This window comes from Anolis sagrei, chromosome 9, assembly GCF_037176765.1.
Source record: "Anolis sagrei isolate rAnoSag1 chromosome 9, rAnoSag1.mat, whole genome shotgun sequence".
Classification (NCBI taxonomy): domain Eukaryota; kingdom Metazoa; phylum Chordata; class Lepidosauria; order Squamata; family Dactyloidae; genus Anolis; species Anolis sagrei.
In genome coordinates, this window is record NC_090029.1 from 11,499,980 (window position 1) to 11,516,955 (window position 16,976).

Genomic DNA, 16,976 nt, shown 5'->3' on the forward strand with positions numbered 1-16,976 from the left:
GGGAGCATACAACCCCCCTGTTGCGCCAACTCCACTGGCTACCGATCTGCTACCGGGCTGAATTCAAAGTGCTGGCGTTGGCCTTTAAAGCCCTAAACGGTTCCGGCCCAAGCTACCTATCCGACCACATCTCTGCCTATGAACCCACCAGGACTTTGAGATCTTCCGGGGAGGCCCTGCTCTCGATCCCGCCTGCTTCTCAAGCTCGGCTGGCGGGGACGAGAGATAGGGCCTTCTCGGTGGTGGCTCCTTGGCTGTGGAACGCCCTTCCTACGGACATTAGACTAGCACCATCTCTAATGGTATTCCGCAAAAAGGTGAAGACCTGGCTGTTTGAGCAGGCGTTCGAATAATTAGTGCAATTATTGGTTAATGAACACTGGAATGGAACAATGGATGATGAATCTGGAACATGTTTTTGGTGACGAGACGACAGTGAATGGGTATTGTAGTAACTGTTTATTAATTGTGTAATGCGTTAGGTTGTTAACTGTTTCTATACTGTAGCACTGAATTTTTGCTGTTCGTATTTGTTGTGAACCGCTGTGAGTTGCCTTCGGGCTCAGAACAGAGGTATATAAGTAAGGTAAACAAATAAATAAATAAATAAATAATAAATGACCAACAGAAAATACTGGAAGGGTTTGGTGGGTATTGACCTTGAGTTTGGGAGTTGTAGTTCACCTACATTCAGAGATCACTGTGGACTAAAACAATGATGGATCTGGACCAAACTCTACACGAATGCTCAATTTGCCCAAATGTGAACACTAGTGGAGTTTAGGGAAAATATAATCTGAACCAATCACAGAGCATCCTGAACCCCTCCAATGATAGAATTGGGCCAAACCTCCCACACAAAACGCCCATGTGGGCCACAGCAATGCGTGGCAGGGGACGGCTAGTCTATATAAATAAAAATGTAATGTTCTTTTGTGAGATTGACAGAACTCCAAAACCACTGGACGAATTAACACCAAATTTGGACACAAGACACCCAACAACCCAATGTATGTCCTTCACTTTAAACCATGATGGATCTGAATCAAACTTTACACGAATACTCAATATGCCCAAATGTGAACACTGGTGGAGTTTGGGGAAAATAAAATCTTGACATTTGGGAGTTGTAGTTGCTGGGATTTGTAGTTCACCTACAATCACAGAGCATTCTGAACCCCACCAAGGATGGGATTGAACCAAACTTCCCACACAGAACCCTCATGACCAACAGAAAATACTTAAGGCCACCCAGTCCAACTCCCTTCACCAGGGCAAGAAAATGTAATCAAAGCCCTCCTGACAAAGAGCCATCCAGCCATAGATATAGATAGATAGATATGATTCACATGCAGAGAGAGATATAGTATCCTAGATTTGAAAGGGGCTCCTAAAGAAGGACAATGATATGTTGCATGTTCCAGAGTGAGCAAACCAGACCCTCTCCACATCAACACTGACAAAGAAACAGCAAGAAATATTTTTAACCCACAAGCATAAAGAAACTACATATATTAGAAACCAACACTTTCTCGTTACTTCATTTTCCAGATCACGAGACTGGGCCACAGCAACACGTGGCAGGGGATGGCTAGTATCTATATAAATAAAAATGTAATGTTTGTTTGTGAGATTAACAGAACTCAAAAACCACTGGACGAATTGACACCAAATTTGGACACAAGACACCTAACTACCCAATGTATGTCCTTCACTCAAAAAAATTGATTTTGTCATTTGGGAGTTGTAGTTGCTGGGGTTTATAGTTCACCTACAATCAAAGAGCATTCGGAACCCCACCAACGATGGAATTGAACCAAACTTGGAACACAGAACTCCCATGACCAACAGTAAACACTAGAAGGGTTTGGTGGGTATTGATGCTGAGTTTGGGAGTTGTAGTTCACCTACATCCAGGGAGCACTGTGGACTCAAACAATGATGGATCTGCACGAAACTCTACACGAATACTCAATATGCCCAAATGGTAACACTGGTAGAGTTTGGGGAAAATAGAATCTTGACATTTGGGAGTTGTAGTTGCTGGGATTTATAGTTCACCTACAATCACAGAGCATTCTGAACCCCACCAATGATAGAATTGGGCCAAACCTCCCACACAGAACCCCCATGACCACCAGAGTGGGCCACAGCAATGCGTGGCAGGGGACAGCTAGTACACAAATATATACACATGTATACACACATAAATATACACATATACATACACACAAACACACATATATACACATATACACACATAGATACACAGTCATAAATAAATATATACACACAAAAAACACATATACACAGACTAGGCCAAAGCAAGGCATGGCAGGGGACAGCTAGTCTTCTATATAAATAAAAATGTAATGTTCGTTCGTGGGATTAACAGAACTCAAAAACCACTGGGGGAATTGACACCAAATTTGGACACAAGACACCTAACACCCTAATGTATGTCCTTCACTAAAAAAAAATCGATTTTGTCATTTGGGAGTTGTAGTTGCTGGGATTTATAGTTCACCTACAATCAAATAGAATTCTGAACTCCATCCACAATGGAACTGAATCAAACTTGGCACACAGAATTCCCATGGCCAACAGAAAATACTGGAAGGTACTGCAAGTTTGGTCTTCATCAGTCATTGGATGAGGGTCGCAGTGGTTTCAGTAAGTGAGTGAAGGTACCGCAAGTCCCATCATCCATGGTCCATCCTCCTCCAAACTGCAGCAGGATGTAGAATGGGTCATGGGGGCTCTGTGTGCCAAATTTGGTCTTGATCGGTCATTGGATGAGGGTCGCAGTGGTTACAGTAAGTCAATAAAGGTACTGCAAGTCTCATCATCCATAGTCCACCCTCTGTGTGCCAAGTTTGGTGGGCAATGTCCTTTGGTTTTTGGATTTGTAGTTCACCTACGTCCAGAAATCACCGTGGACTCAAAAAATGATGGATCTGGTCCAAACTCTACACAAATACTCAATATGCCCAAATGGGAACACTGGTAGAGTTTGAGGAAAATAGAATCTTGACATTTGGGAGTTGTAGTTGCTGGGATTTGTAGTTCACCTACAATCAATGAGCATTCTGAACCTCACCAACAATGGAATTGAACCAAAGTTGGCACACAGTTCTCCCATAACCAACAGAAAATACTGGAAGGGTTTGGTGGGCAGTGTCCTTTGGTTTTTGAGTTGTAGTTCACCTATATCCAGAGATCACTATGGACTCCAACAATGATGGATCTGGACCAAACTTATTTATTTATTTATTTATTTACTTTGCTTCTATACTGCTGTTCTCAGCCCGAAGGCGACTCACAGCGGTTCACAAGACACAGGACACAGCAGAATTCAAACACCAATATAAACAATTAATACCCTAATCTAATACACAATTAATACACAATTACTATGATAGCCATTCACTAGCATCTCGTCACTAAAAACATGATCCAAATTCGTCATCCATTGTTCCATTCCTATGTCATTACCAGTCTTGCACTAATTATTCAAACGCCTGCACAAATAACCAGATCTTTACTTTTTTGCGGTAGACCATTAGAGATGGTGCTAAACTAATATCTGTGGGAAGGGCGCTCCACAGCCGGGGGGCCACCACCGAGAAGGCCCTGTCTCTCGTCCCCGCCAGCCGTGCTTGTGAAGCTGGCGGGATCGAGAGCAGGGCCTCCCCGGAAGATCTCAAAGTCCTGGTGGGTTCATAGGCAGAGATGCGGTCGGAAAGGTAGCTTGGGCCGGAACCGTTTAGGGCTTTAAAGGTCAACGCCAGCACTTTGAATTGAGCCCGGTAGCAAGTCGGCAGCCAGTGGAGTTGGCGCAACAGGGGGGTTGTATGCTCCCTGCGTCCCGCTCCTGTTAGAATTATGGCTGCCCAGCGTTGGACTAGTTGAAGCTTCCGAGCTGTCTTCAAAGGCAACCCCACGTAGAGAGCGTTGCAGTAATCTAGGCGGGATGTAACCAGAGTGTGGACTACTACGGCCAAGTCAGACTTCCCAAGGTACGGGCGCAGCTGGCGCACAAGCCTTAGCTGTGCAAATGCTCCCCTGGTCACCGCCGAAACCTGGGGTTCCAGGCTCAGTGATGAGTCCAGAATCACACCCAAGCTGCGAACCTGCGTCTTCAGGGGGAGTGTAACCCCATCCAACACAGGCTGTAACCCTATGCCCTGTTCGGCCTTGCGACTGACCAGGAGTACCTCTGTCTTGTCTGGATTCAATTTCAATTTGTTCGCCCTCATCTAGACCGTTACAGCGGCCAAGCACCGGTTCAGGACCTGAACAGCCTCCTTAGTAGCAGGTGGAAAGGAGTGACAGAGTTGGACATCATTTGAGTACAGATGGCACCGTACCCCAAAACTCCGGATGATCTCTCCCAGCGGCTTCATGTAGATGTTAAACAACATGGGAGACAGAACTGAACCCTGTGGAATGCCACAAGACAACGGTTGTGAGGTTGAACAGGTGTCTCCCAATAACACCTTCTGGGAACGGCCCTCTAGGAATGACCGGAGCCACTGTAAAACAGTACCTCCAAGTCCCATCCCCACAAGGCACTCCAGAAAGATACCGTGGTCGACGGTATCAAAGGTCGCTGCGAGGTCCAGCAGCACCAACAGGGACACACTCCCCCTGTCGAGCTCCCGGCGCAGATCATCCACTAAGGTGACTAAGGCCGTCTCGGTACCATGTCCCGGTCTGAAACCAGACTGTGCCGAATCCAGATAATCCGTGTCTACCAAGAATACCTGGAGTTGTGAGGCCACCACGCATTCCAGGACTTTGCCCAAAAAGGGGAGATTGGACACTGGCCGAAAGTTGTCAAATTTAGTGGGGTCCAGTGATGGTTTTTTCAACAGCGGTTTTATTATAGCTTGTTTTAAGCTTGCTGGAATCTCGCCTTCCCGAAGGGAGGCATTCACCACCACCTCAACCCACTCAGCCAATCCCCCTCTGGCCTCCTTTAGAAGCCAGGATGGGCAGGGGTCTAGGATGGACGTGGTAGGCCTCATTCCTCCAAGTATCTTGTCCACATCCTCGGCTTTCACCAATTGAAAAGAATCCATCAAAATAGGACAAGCAGGTGCTCGTGTTACATCCTCAGAGACTGCTTTTAACGTGGTATCCAGACCAGAGCGGATCAAAGCGACTTTGTCTGCAAAGAACTGAGCAAAGACTTCACAGCGAGAGGTCGAACTGTCAGGGTTCCCACCTTGAGTGGTGGGATTTAAAAGGCTTCTTGGCACGAATATTCAATATGCCCAAATGTGAACACTTGTGGAGTTTGGGGAAAATATAATCTTGACATTTGGGAGCATTCTGAACCCCACCAACGATAGAATTGGGCCAAACCTCCCACACAGAACCCCCATGTGGGCCACAGCAACGCGTGGCAGGGGACAGCTAGTATACATATTATATATATATATATATATATATAGAGAGAGAGAGAGAGAGAGAGAGAGGTTAATGATCTAGTGCAAATCTCTTGTCTTGTTGTATTCACATTATTATTCCTAAATGAAGGCAGTTAATGTAAAAACAAGTGAAGGAGCCAAGATAAAGGGAACTGGATCCTATCCAAATGAATCCTTTTCATTAGGAGGCAACTGTTCTCAAAACATTGGCTCAGTTTGTGCCTTCAGGTAATTCCTGGCCATAGAAGGCACTGTTTCTCAACCTGGGAGTTGGGACCCCTGGGAAGAGGGTCACGAGGGGGTTTCAGAGGGGTCACCAAAGACCATCAGAAAACATACATGTGTGAAGGTTTTAGGAACCCCTTTGGCAGAGAAGGCTGAAGATCTCATTCATGTCTCCTCTCAGACTTCTCTTCTGCAGGCTAAACATGCCCAGCTCTTTAAGCCGATCCTCATAGGGCTTGTTCTCCAGACATTTTAGTTGCCGACCTCTGGACACTTTCCAGCTTGTCAACATCTCCCTTCAACACATATTTCTGATGGTCTGAGGAACCCCTTTGGCAGAGAAGGATGAAGATCTCGGTAATAGTATAAAAGCTGGGTCCAGAAGCTCTGAGTGCGACGCTGTTTCTGCTTCAATCCTTCGGGAGCGCTCTTTGCACAACGCAGAATGGAACACAGATATTAGAAGGAATGTAAGAGTTCGATAATGGCAAAACCCTTGCCCGAACCATAACCCTTCAATTTCAATTAGGTGATTCCTCGTAGTCCGAGGATGATGGTCCTCCAGGGTCGGTGTACTGGCGGTGGGTCCGTAGGTGACTGTGGAGTCCTATTCTTGATCTGCATCTTCTCCCGCATTCAGGGCATCAGTTTCCAGGTGGAAGGCGGTCCCAGTCAGGGTTGGCTTGACGCACCTTCCTCTTGGCACATTTCTCCCTTTTGCCCTCCATTCGTGCCTCTTCAAACTCCACAGCACTGCTGGTCAAAGCTGACCTCCAGCTGGACTGCTCAAGGGCCAGGGCTTCCCAGTTCTCAGTGTCTATGCCAGAGTTTTTAAGGTTGGCTTTGAGCCCGTCTTTCAATCTCTTTTCCTGCCCACCAACATTCGGTTTTCCGTTCCTGAGTTCGGAGTAGAGCAACTGCTTTGGGAGACGGTGGTCAGGCATCCGGACAACGTGGCCGGTCCAGTGGAACTGGTGGTGGAGGACCATCGTTTCAGTGATGGTGGTCTTTGCTTCTTCCAGCACGCTGACATTTGTCTGCTTGTCTTCCCAAGAGATTTGCAGGATTTTCCGGAGGCAGCGCTGATGTAATCATTCCAGGAGTTGCATGTGACGCCTGTAGACAGTCCACGTCTCGCAGGCATATAGCAGGGTTGGGAGGGGAATAGCTTTATAAACAAGCACCTTGGTCTCCCTACGGATGTCCCGGGCCTCAAACACTCTCTACTTCATTCGGAAAAAGGCTAACCATTACCCTAAACTTTACCCTAACTGTGCATCCAACCCTTAACCCTAACCCAAACCCTAAACCTTACCCTAAACCCAAGCCTAACCTTCCACCAAACTGCAGAGTATACTCCCGCCCTCAGTGTGCTGCTCTCCCCATCCCTTATTCACAACCGCCATTCATAATGTGTGTAACGCTTGGAGCTTCTGGACCCAGCTATCATACTATCACCAAAAACTTTCCAACTGTCCTTCTCTTCCTTTTTGGAAACAAGATGGTGAATCCTCCCACTAAAAACCCTCCTCTGCTGTGATTGACAGGCCTCTCAGCCAAGTGGAGGGCTGTTTATGAGACTCCAAGCAAGGAGGGGAGAGCAGGCGTGTTTGGCGCATGGAAGCGTGATGTGCATGTGCGAGCGAGGAAGAGGGTGAGAGGCTGGAGGGAGGCTTGTGTCAAAGAGTCCCTTCAAGGCAGGGGGATTCTATGTAGGAAGGTTTGGCCCAATTCTGTTGTTTGTCAGGTTCAGAATGGTGCTTGATTTTAGATGAACTATAAATCCCAGCAACTACAACTCCCAAATGCCAAGGTCTATTTCCCCCAAACTCCATCTGTGTTCATATTTGGGCATATGGAGTATCCGTGCCATGTTTGGTCCAGATCCATCATTGTTTGAGTCCACAGTGCTCTCTGGATGCAGGTGAACTACAACTCCCAAACTCAAGGTCAATGCCCACCAAACCCTTCAGGTGTTTTCTGTTAGTCATGGGAGTCCTGTATGCCACGTTTGGTTCAATTCCATCATTGGTGGAGTTCAGAATGGTCTTTGATTGTAGGTGAACTATAAATCCCAGCAACTACAACTCCCAAATGACAAAATTAAATTTTTTTGAGTGAAGGACATACATTGAGTTGTTAGGTGTATGCTGTCCAAATTTGGTGTCAATTCATCCGGTGGTTTTTGAGTTCTGTGAAAACCACAAAAGAACATTACATTTTTATTTATATAGATTCTGCATGCAAAGCACATGCAAAGCATAAATCGTTCCACAATTTGGGAATGCAAGCAGTCTTATGTTTCCTCGCCAAATCAAGGTAAAGGCAGGATTTTTGTGAACCCACCTATTTCCCTCAAAACACGTATGTACATCTCCGGAATTAGGTAGATCTTCTCCGGAAATGCATATGCCCGACAAACAAAAACTAAAGATAGTGTCGTGGAGACATAAATCACACTTAGGCAAGAGCTGTTCCTAAAGGCACTTGCAGAGATCTGATCAAACCACTTACGGGAATGGGCCGGAGAGATAAATGCTGCGCATAGATACCATCTGGGGCGCAGGAGCTGGTTTGCCATGTAGGTCACGAAACCCAATCTATTAACTGGCAATAACAGCGCAGGCCTTTGCAAGTAGTTTGGCACTATCTGCGCAAGGGATCTCCACTCTTGCCGGAGTTGAAACAAACAGAGAGATCGGTGAGATTTGGGCCGGAGAGCAAAAACAAAACAAAACAAAACTGGGCTTCTTTTTTTGGGGTTGCTATTTGGGAGCTGTTTTGAAGTTCAGAGAAATGTCACGGAGACGGCCTCTCCGTTTTACGAGATCGAACCCTGTCAGAACAAAGGGGCGGTGCTCTGGCCCTTACCTGGCCCCTGTGCACACCTTGGCTGGATGCAGCCCTATAAATCTCCCGCTTGGAGCATCCTCGGGTGCATAATGCCAGACCTTGGCTGGTGAAGGCACTCCCCGATCTCGGCCTTAATGCTTTGCAAAGCTGTTCCAGGTAAATTGCTTCTGCCGACTGTTTTCGACTGTATTTCCCTGTATATCTGATAAGAGCAAATGAGGGTTTAGAAAAGGAGAGAAAGCTATGATTATGTAATCTGTGTAAGGCAGTGTTTCTCAACCTGGGGGTCGGGACCCCTGAGGGGGTCGTGAGGGGGTGTCAGAAGGATTATCAAAGATTATCAGAAAACACATGACCAACAGAATACGCTGTGTATTCTGATGGTCATAGGGTTCTGTATGGGAAGTTTGGCTTAATTGTACCAATTGCAGGTGAACTATAAATTCCAGCAACTACAACTCCCAAATGTCAAGGTCTATTTTCCCCAAACTCCACCAGTGTTCACATTTGGGCATTTTGATTATTTGTGCCAAGTTTGGTCCAGATACATCATTGTTTGAGTTCACAGTGCTCTTTGGATGTAGGTGAACTACAGCTCCCAAACTCAAGGTCAATGCCTACCAAACCCTTCCAGTATTTTCTGTTGGTTGTGAGAATTGTGTGTGCCAAGTCTGGTTCAATTGCATCGTTGGTGGAGTTCAGAATGCTCTTTGATTGTAGGTGAACTATAAATTCCAGCAGCTACAACTCCCAAATGTCAAGGTCTATTTTCCACAAACTCCACCAGTGTTCGCATTTGGGCATATTGATTATTTGTGCCAAGTTTTGGTCCAGATACATCATTGTTTGAGTTCACCGTGCTCTTTGGATGTAGGTGAACTACAGCTCCCAAACTCAAGGTCAATGCCCACCAAACCCTTCCAGTATTTTCTGTTGGACGTGAGAGTTGTGTGTGCCAAGTTTGGGTCAATTCCATTGCTGGTGGAGTTCAGAATGCTCTTTGATTGTAGGCAAACTATAAATCCCAGCAGCTACAACTCCCAAATGTCAAGATCTATTTTCCCCAAACTCCACCAATATTCACATTTGGGCATATTGAGTATTCGTGTAGAATTTGGTCCAGATACATCATTGTTTGAGTTCACAGTGCTCTTTGGATGTAGGTGAACTACAGCTCCCAAACTGAAAGTCAATGCCCACCAAACCCTTCCAGTATTTTCTGTTGGTCGTGAGAGTTGTGTGTGCCAAGTCTGGTTCAATTGCATCGTTGGTGGAGTTCAGAATGCTCTTTTAATTGAAATGTACCATAAATCCCAGCAACTGCAACTCCCAAATGACAAAAACAATCCCCCCACTCCACCAGTATTCAAATTTAGGCATATGGAGTATTTGTGCCAAATTTGGTGCAGTGAATGAAAATACATTCTACATATCAGATGTTATGACGATTCATAACATTAGCAAAATTACAGTTATGAAGCGGCTCAACCATTATGCAAAGTAAGGATTTGCAGTATAGTTGATTTTGCCCAGGGGCGCTCTTGAGGCGCTCTTGGGGGGAAAATTGACCTTGACATATGCAAGTTGTAGTTACTGGGATGTATAGTTCACCTACAATCAAAGAGCATTCTGAACTCCACCTATTATGGAATTGAACCAAATATGGCACACAGAACTCCCACGACGAACAGAAAATATGTATCAGTGATTGGTTTGGGGGGGGGGGGGTGCCAAAATACTGTTTGCTTACCGTTGAAAATTACCTAGGGCCACCTCTGGTTGGGGGTCACCACAACATGAGGAACTGCATCAAGGGGTCGCAGCATTAGGAATGTCGAGAACCACTGATCTAGGGAGTTGTTAATTCCCGCTTCTCTTTGCAGGACCCATGAAGAAGCAATAAGGAAACGGAGCCCCCATCATTTCTCCAATTAGAGTCAAACGGTAAGTCTCGATCTTTGTCCACCTCCTGCGGACACTTTGTGCTACACCATACTACTCAAAGTGAACAAACACACCCAGGCATTTCCTCTTCTCAGGGTTGTAAATATACTCCCAGGTTGTAAATGCAAGTGTATTTCAGGTGAAACGCTTGGATGTGGGCTGAAGTGCATAGTCTTCCTTCCACTCAGCATATCTGCTACCCAGGAGACTGTGTTGGGTATCTGTTGCTCGCTGGCGCAATCTTCTTGGGTCTCATCTTGTTTGGATTCAAATGAGCAACTATGTCTGCAATGGTGGGCTCTAAACCAGGGGTCCTCAAAGGCAGTGTTTCTCAAACTGGGGGTTGGTACCCTACGGGGGTCGCAAGGGGGTTTCAGAGGTGTCGCCAAAGACCATCAGAAAACATATATTTTCCAGAGGTAACGCTGATGGAGTCGTTCCAGAAGTTGCATGTCATGTCTGTAGACAGTCCACGTTTCACAGGCATGTAGCAGTTTTGGGAGGACAATAGCTTTATAAACAAGCACCTTGGTCAATATTGACACTGAAATACAACACCGCCTGAGCTCTGCAAGTGCAGCATTTTCCCGAATGAAGCAGAGAGTGTTTGGGAGACCAAGCTGCTTGTTTATAAAGCTATTGTCCTCCAAACCCTGCCATACGCCTGTGAAACATGGACTGTCTACAGGTGTCCAGTGGAGTTGATAGCGGAGGACCATCGCTTCAATGCTGGTGGTCTTTGCTTCTTCCAGCACGCTGACATTTGTCCACTTGTCTTCCCAAAAGACTTGCAGGATTTTACAAGGCAGCGCTGATGGAATCGTTCTAGGAGTTGCAAGTGACGTCTGTAGACAGTCCACGTTTTGCAGATGTATAGCAGGGTTGGGAGGACAATAGCTTTATAAACAAGCCCCTTGGTCAATATTGACACTGAAATACAATACCGCCTGAGCTCTGCAAGTGCAGCATTTTCCCGAATGAAGCAGAGAGTGTATGAGGACCGGAACATCTGTAGGGAGACCAAGCTGCTTGTTTATAAAGCTATTGTCCTCCAAACCCTGCCATACGCCTGTGAAATGTGGACTGTCTACAGGCGTCCAGTGGAGTTGATGGCGGAGGACCATCGCTTCAATGCTGGTGGTCTTTGCTTCTTCCAGCACGCTGACATTTGTCCGCTTGTCTTCAAGTATAGACTTGTATTCAGGTTGTCAAAGAAATAGCAGTTCTTGAACCTTGGAAAGAGAGCTGCTCTTCTTTGGAATGCTTTTCTCTTCAATCTCATGTTTCAAGTTGTGTTTACTCCCGATAACCCGAGAGACGTCCTCGAGGTCCAGGTTCGCTCTTAGGTCACGCAATTGGCTGGGAGGGTTTTTACCCTCCGTCTTCCCTCTAGCCTTCGCAAAACAGAATTTTCCATATCTGGTTTTAGTTTTCAGAGTTAGAAGAGCACAGAGGTTGCGTGCATCTCTGTGGAGCTTCAAAGCCACTTTGGAAAGGTAACTTTGGGTTACGTTAATATAGGAAGGAAACAAAATGATACTTTGTGTTGTCGAAGGCTTTCATGGCTGGAATCACTGGGTTGCTGTGAGTTTTCCGGGCTGTGTGGCCATGTTCCAGAAGCATTCTCTCCTGAAGTTTCGCCCACATCTATAGCAGGCATCCTCAGAGGTTCTGAGGTTTGTTGGAAACTAGGCAAGTGGGGTTTATATATCTGTGGAACGATGTCCAGGGCGCAGAGGCGGCCCTAGGTCATTTTCAATGGTAAGCAAACAGTATTTTGCCCCCCCCCCCCCCCGCCCAACCAATCATTGATATATATTTTCTGTTCGTCATGAGAGTTCTGTGTGCCATATTTGGTTCAATTCCATCATTGGTGGAGTTCAGAACGCTTTGATTGTAGGTGAACTATACATCCCAGTAACTACAACTTGCATATGTCAAGGTCTATTTTCCCCCAAGAGCACCTCAAGAACGCCCCTGGCAAAATCAACTATACTGCGAATGCTTACTTTGTGTAATGGGTTGAGCTGCCCCTGCCAGCGTGGGAGAAAGAACCCTTGTCTGTTGGAGGCAAGTGGGAATGTTGCAATTCCCTACCAGGCAGGAAGCAGCCAGAGTTTGAAGCTGAAAAGCCATTCTGTGCTAATCAAGCTGGCCAGTTGCAACATTCACACTGAAAAAGGAGACAAAAGTTATAGCTATCCCTCTGTGTTCATGGATACTCCATCCATGGATTCAATAGCCCTTTATAAGCAACCATGAGGCTGATGCAGCCAGATAAATGAGCAAAATACATCTCTCCAAAAGCTGAGTTCTTTCTCCCTCCCTGGACACCATTCCACAGATATATAAATCCCACTTGACTAGTTTCCAACACATCTCACAATCCCTGAGGATTTTTTTTTGTTGTGTAAGGAGCGACCTGAGAAACTGCAAGTCACTTCTGGTGTGAGAGAATTGGCCGTCTCCAAGGACGTTCCCCAAGGGACGCCCGTATGATTTGATGTTTTTATCATCCTTGTGGGAGGCTTCTCTCATGTCCCTGCATGAGGAGCTGATAGAGGGAGCTCATCCGCCTCTCAAAAGATTCTAACCTGTGACCTGTCGGTCTTCAGTCCTGCCAGCACAGGGGTTTAACCCACTGCGCCACCGGGGGCTCCATACCCCTGAGGATGCCTGCCATAGATGTGGGTGAAGTGTCAGGAGAGAATGCTTCTGGAATATGAGCAGACAGCATGTAAAATTCACAGCAACCCAAAACGATACTTCATAAAAAGATGGCTGGTCCACTGCCTGGCCCCCTTCTTGGTTTCTTATGGAGCTCGATCTCCTCTATATATTGTAAGGTAAAGGTAAAGAGTTTCCCTGACATTAAGTCTAATTAAATCCAACTCTGGGACTCTGGTGCTCATCTCCATTTCTAAGCTGTAGAGCCTGCGTTGTCCGTAGACACCTCCAAGGTCATGTGGCCAGCCTGTCATACGCCTGTGAAACGTGGACTGTCTACAGGCGTCCAGTGGAGTTGATGGCGGAGGACCTGCGTTGTCCGTAGACACCTCCAAGGTCATGTGGCCAGCCTGTCATATGCCTGTGAAACGTGGACTGTCTACAGGCATCCAGTGGAGTTGATGGCGGAGGACCATCACTTCAATGCTGGTGGTCTTTGCTGCTTCCAGCACGCTGACATTTGTCCGCTTGTCTTCCCAAAAGACTTGCAGAATTTTCCAAGGCAGCACCAATGGAATTGTTCTAGGAGTTGCATGTGACGTCTGTAGACAGTCCACGTTTTGCAGATGTAAAGCAGGGTTGGGAGGACAATAGCTTTATAAACAAGCACCTTGGTATCCCTATGGATGCTTCATTCAGAAAAATGCCGCTCTCGCAGAGCACAGGCGGTGTTGTATTTCTGTAGACAGTCCATGTCTCGCAGGCATATAGCAGGGTTGGGAGGATCCAACCCTGCATGGAATGCCATTACCCTCCCACTGAAACAGTACCTATTGATTTATTATTATTTATTTATTTATTTCTTGCACTTATTGACCGCCCCTCTCAGCCCGGGGGCGACTCGGGGCGGTGAACAACAACAAAGAGACAATGTACAGTGAGCCGTGACAATACAAACCAGACAAATACAACATAACATATACTTATACTAAAAATCCGCTTCGTCAAAATCCTGGGGTCATAGCCAATTTCGTAGTCCTAGTTCATTCCATTGTCATTCCATACACTCAGTTGAAGGCCTGCTCGAAGAGCCATGTTTTCAGGCCCCTACGAAAGGCCATCAAAGAGGGCGCCTGTCTAACTTCAGCAGGGAGGGTGTTCCACAGCCGGGGGGCCACCACCGAAAAGGCCCGCTCCCTCGTCCCCGCCAGACGTGCCTGTGAGGCAGGCGGGACCGAGAGAAGGGCCTCCCCGGATGATCTCAAGGCCCTCGTGGGCTCGTAGGCCGAGATGCGGTCTGCAAGGTATTTTGGGCCGGAACCGTTTAGGGCTTTGTAGGATAACACCAGCACCTTAAATTGGGCCCGGTAGCAGATCGGCAGCCAGTGGAGCTGGGACAGCAGGGGCGTAGTATGCTCTCTGCGCCCAGCCCCTGTTAACAACATGGCTGCCGCGCGCTGGACTAGCTGGAGCTTCCGGACCGTCTTCAAGGGCAGCCCCACGTAGAGAGCGTTGCAGTAGTCGAGGCGGGATGTGACCAAAGCGTGTACCACCGTGGCCAAGTCAGACTTCCCAAGATACGGGCGCAGCTGGCGCACGAGCCTAAGCTGTGCAAATGCTCCCCTGGTCACCGCTGAAACCTGGGGCTCCAGGCTCAGCGACGAGTCCAGGGTCACACCCAAGCTGCGAACCTGCGCCTTCAAGGGGAGTGCGACCCCGTCCAGCACAGGCTGTAACCCTATACCCTGTTCGGCCTTGCGACTGACCAGGAGTACCTCTGTCTTGTCTGGATTTAATTTCAGTTTGTTCGCCCTCATCCAGACCATTACAGCGGCCAGGCACCGGTTCAGGACTTCGACGGCCTCCTTAGTAGCAGGTGGGAAGGAGTGACAGAGTTGGACGTCATCTGCGTACAGGTGACACCGCACCCCGAAACTCCGGATGATCTCACCCAGCGGCTTCATGTAGATGTTAAACAGCAAGGGGGACAAGATGGAACCCTGAGGAACGCCACAAGTCAACGGCTGCGGCGTTGAACAGGAGTCCCCCAATAACACCTTCTGAGTACGACCCTCCAGAAATGACCGGAGCCACTGCAAAGCAGTGCCTCCAAGACCCATTTCCGCAAGGCGCCCCAGAAGAATACCGTGGTCGACGGTATCGAAGGCCGCTGAGAGGTCCAGGAGCACCAACAGGGACACACTCCCCCTGTCTAGCTCCCGACGGAGATCATCCACTAAGGCGACCAAGACCGTCTCGGTACCATGTCCCGGTCTGAAACCAGACTGTGCCGGATCCAGATAATCCGTGTCTCTCAAGAATACCTGGAGTTGTGAGGCCACCACGCTTTCCATGACTTTGCCCAAGAAGGGAAGATTGGAAACAGGCCGAAAGTTGTCCAATTTAGTGGGGTCGAGTGATGGTTTCTTCAACAGCGGCTTTATAACAGCCTGTTTTAGGCTCGCTGGAATCTTGCCTTCCCGAAGGGAGGCGTTAACCACCACCGTTACCCACTCGGCCAATCCCCCTCTGGCCTCCTTAAGAAGCCAGGATGGGCAGGGGTCTAGGATGGACGTGGTGGGTCTCATTCCTCCAAGTACCTTGTCCACATCCTCGGGTTTCACAAACTGAAAAGAATCCAACGAAATCTGACAAGCAGGTGCTTGTGTCACATCCACGGAGACTGCATCTAATGTGGCGTCCAGCCCGGAACGGATCAAAGCGACTTTGTCTGCAAAGAACCGAGCAAATGCTTCACAGCGCGTTGTCGAGTTGTCAGGGCTCCCCCCGGTGGGGGGAGTTAAAAGGCCTCTGACAACCCGAAACAACTCCGCCGGACGGTTCTTTGCAGACGCAATAGTGGCCGCAAAGAAAATTTTCTTTGCGGCTTTTATTGCCGCGGCATATGCCCTCAGAAAGGACACAAACCGTGCTCGGTTTGACTCGCTTGGGTCCGATCGCCACACGCTCTCTAGAACCCTCTTCCTTCGCTTCATCGCTGCCAGCTCCTCGGTGAACCAAGGGGCTGGTTTAGCTCGGTTACTTGAGAGGGGACGTTCCGGAGCGATCATGTCAATAGCCCTGGTCATCTCCCCATTCCAGAGAGCGACCAAGGCCTCGACATTGTCACCTGCCGCGGTGGCGGGAAACTCCCCAAGAGCCGTCAGGAATCCGTTCGGATCCATTAGCCTCCTACTCACATTTGCATGTTTTCGATCTGCTAGGTTGGCAGAAACTGGGGCTAACAGTGGGAGCTCCCCCCGCTCCCCCTCTGACCTTTTGGTCAGCAAGTTCAGCAGCTTAGTGGTTTACCCAACTGTGCCACGGAGGGTCCCTCTATACATTGTATACATTTATATTTCCCTCTAATTTGAACACATGTGCATGGATCACGTGTGTCAAACTCAAGGCCCACGGGCCAAATCCGGCCCATCATGTCATTGTACGTGGTCCTCCTCCAGATGCTGGACTCTTCATCATTAGACCTAATGACTAGGGATGATGGGAGGTAGGATATAGTCACATCTGTATCCTGTTTAGTCAGGAGAGTATAGTTTGGATTTAGATGTAAGGCTTGTGGATATGACTTCAAAATCTTTTCTAACCTTTCCCCAACCTCAAAGCCACGAGTGCTGTTGAGTTGCAATTCCTATTATCCCCAGTCTACAAGGCAGATAATCAGAAGTGATGGGAGCTGTCATTCAATGACATCTGGGGGCCTCGATGTGTGCATTTCACAGGGACCATGTAGGAGAAATGAGGAAAATGCATCTCTCCAGAAGCAGGTGGACTACAATTCCCATTTTCCCATCCATTGGTAACTAGAGATGAGAGACATTGGGAGTTGCAGTC

General features: G+C 47.7%; 1 protein-coding gene across 7 annotated transcripts in view; it reads left to right on the plus strand.

The window, feature by feature from the left end:
* Nucleotides 1-16,976, plus strand: part of NRG4 (neuregulin 4) — a 141,133-nt gene that overhangs the window by 88,805 nt on the left and 35,352 nt on the right. For 5 of the 7 annotated variants that reach the window (XM_067471285.1, XM_067471286.1, XM_067471282.1 and 2 more), the window contains one exon: nt 10,397-10,457. The exons of 1 other annotated variant lie outside the window; for it this stretch is intronic. The gene's annotated coding sequence lies outside the window, so the exon portion shown is untranslated. Of the gene's footprint in view, nt 1-8,095; nt 8,670-10,396; nt 10,458-16,976 lie in introns of those variants that run through there. One more of the 7 variants, XM_067471284.1, reaches the window with a different exon arrangement.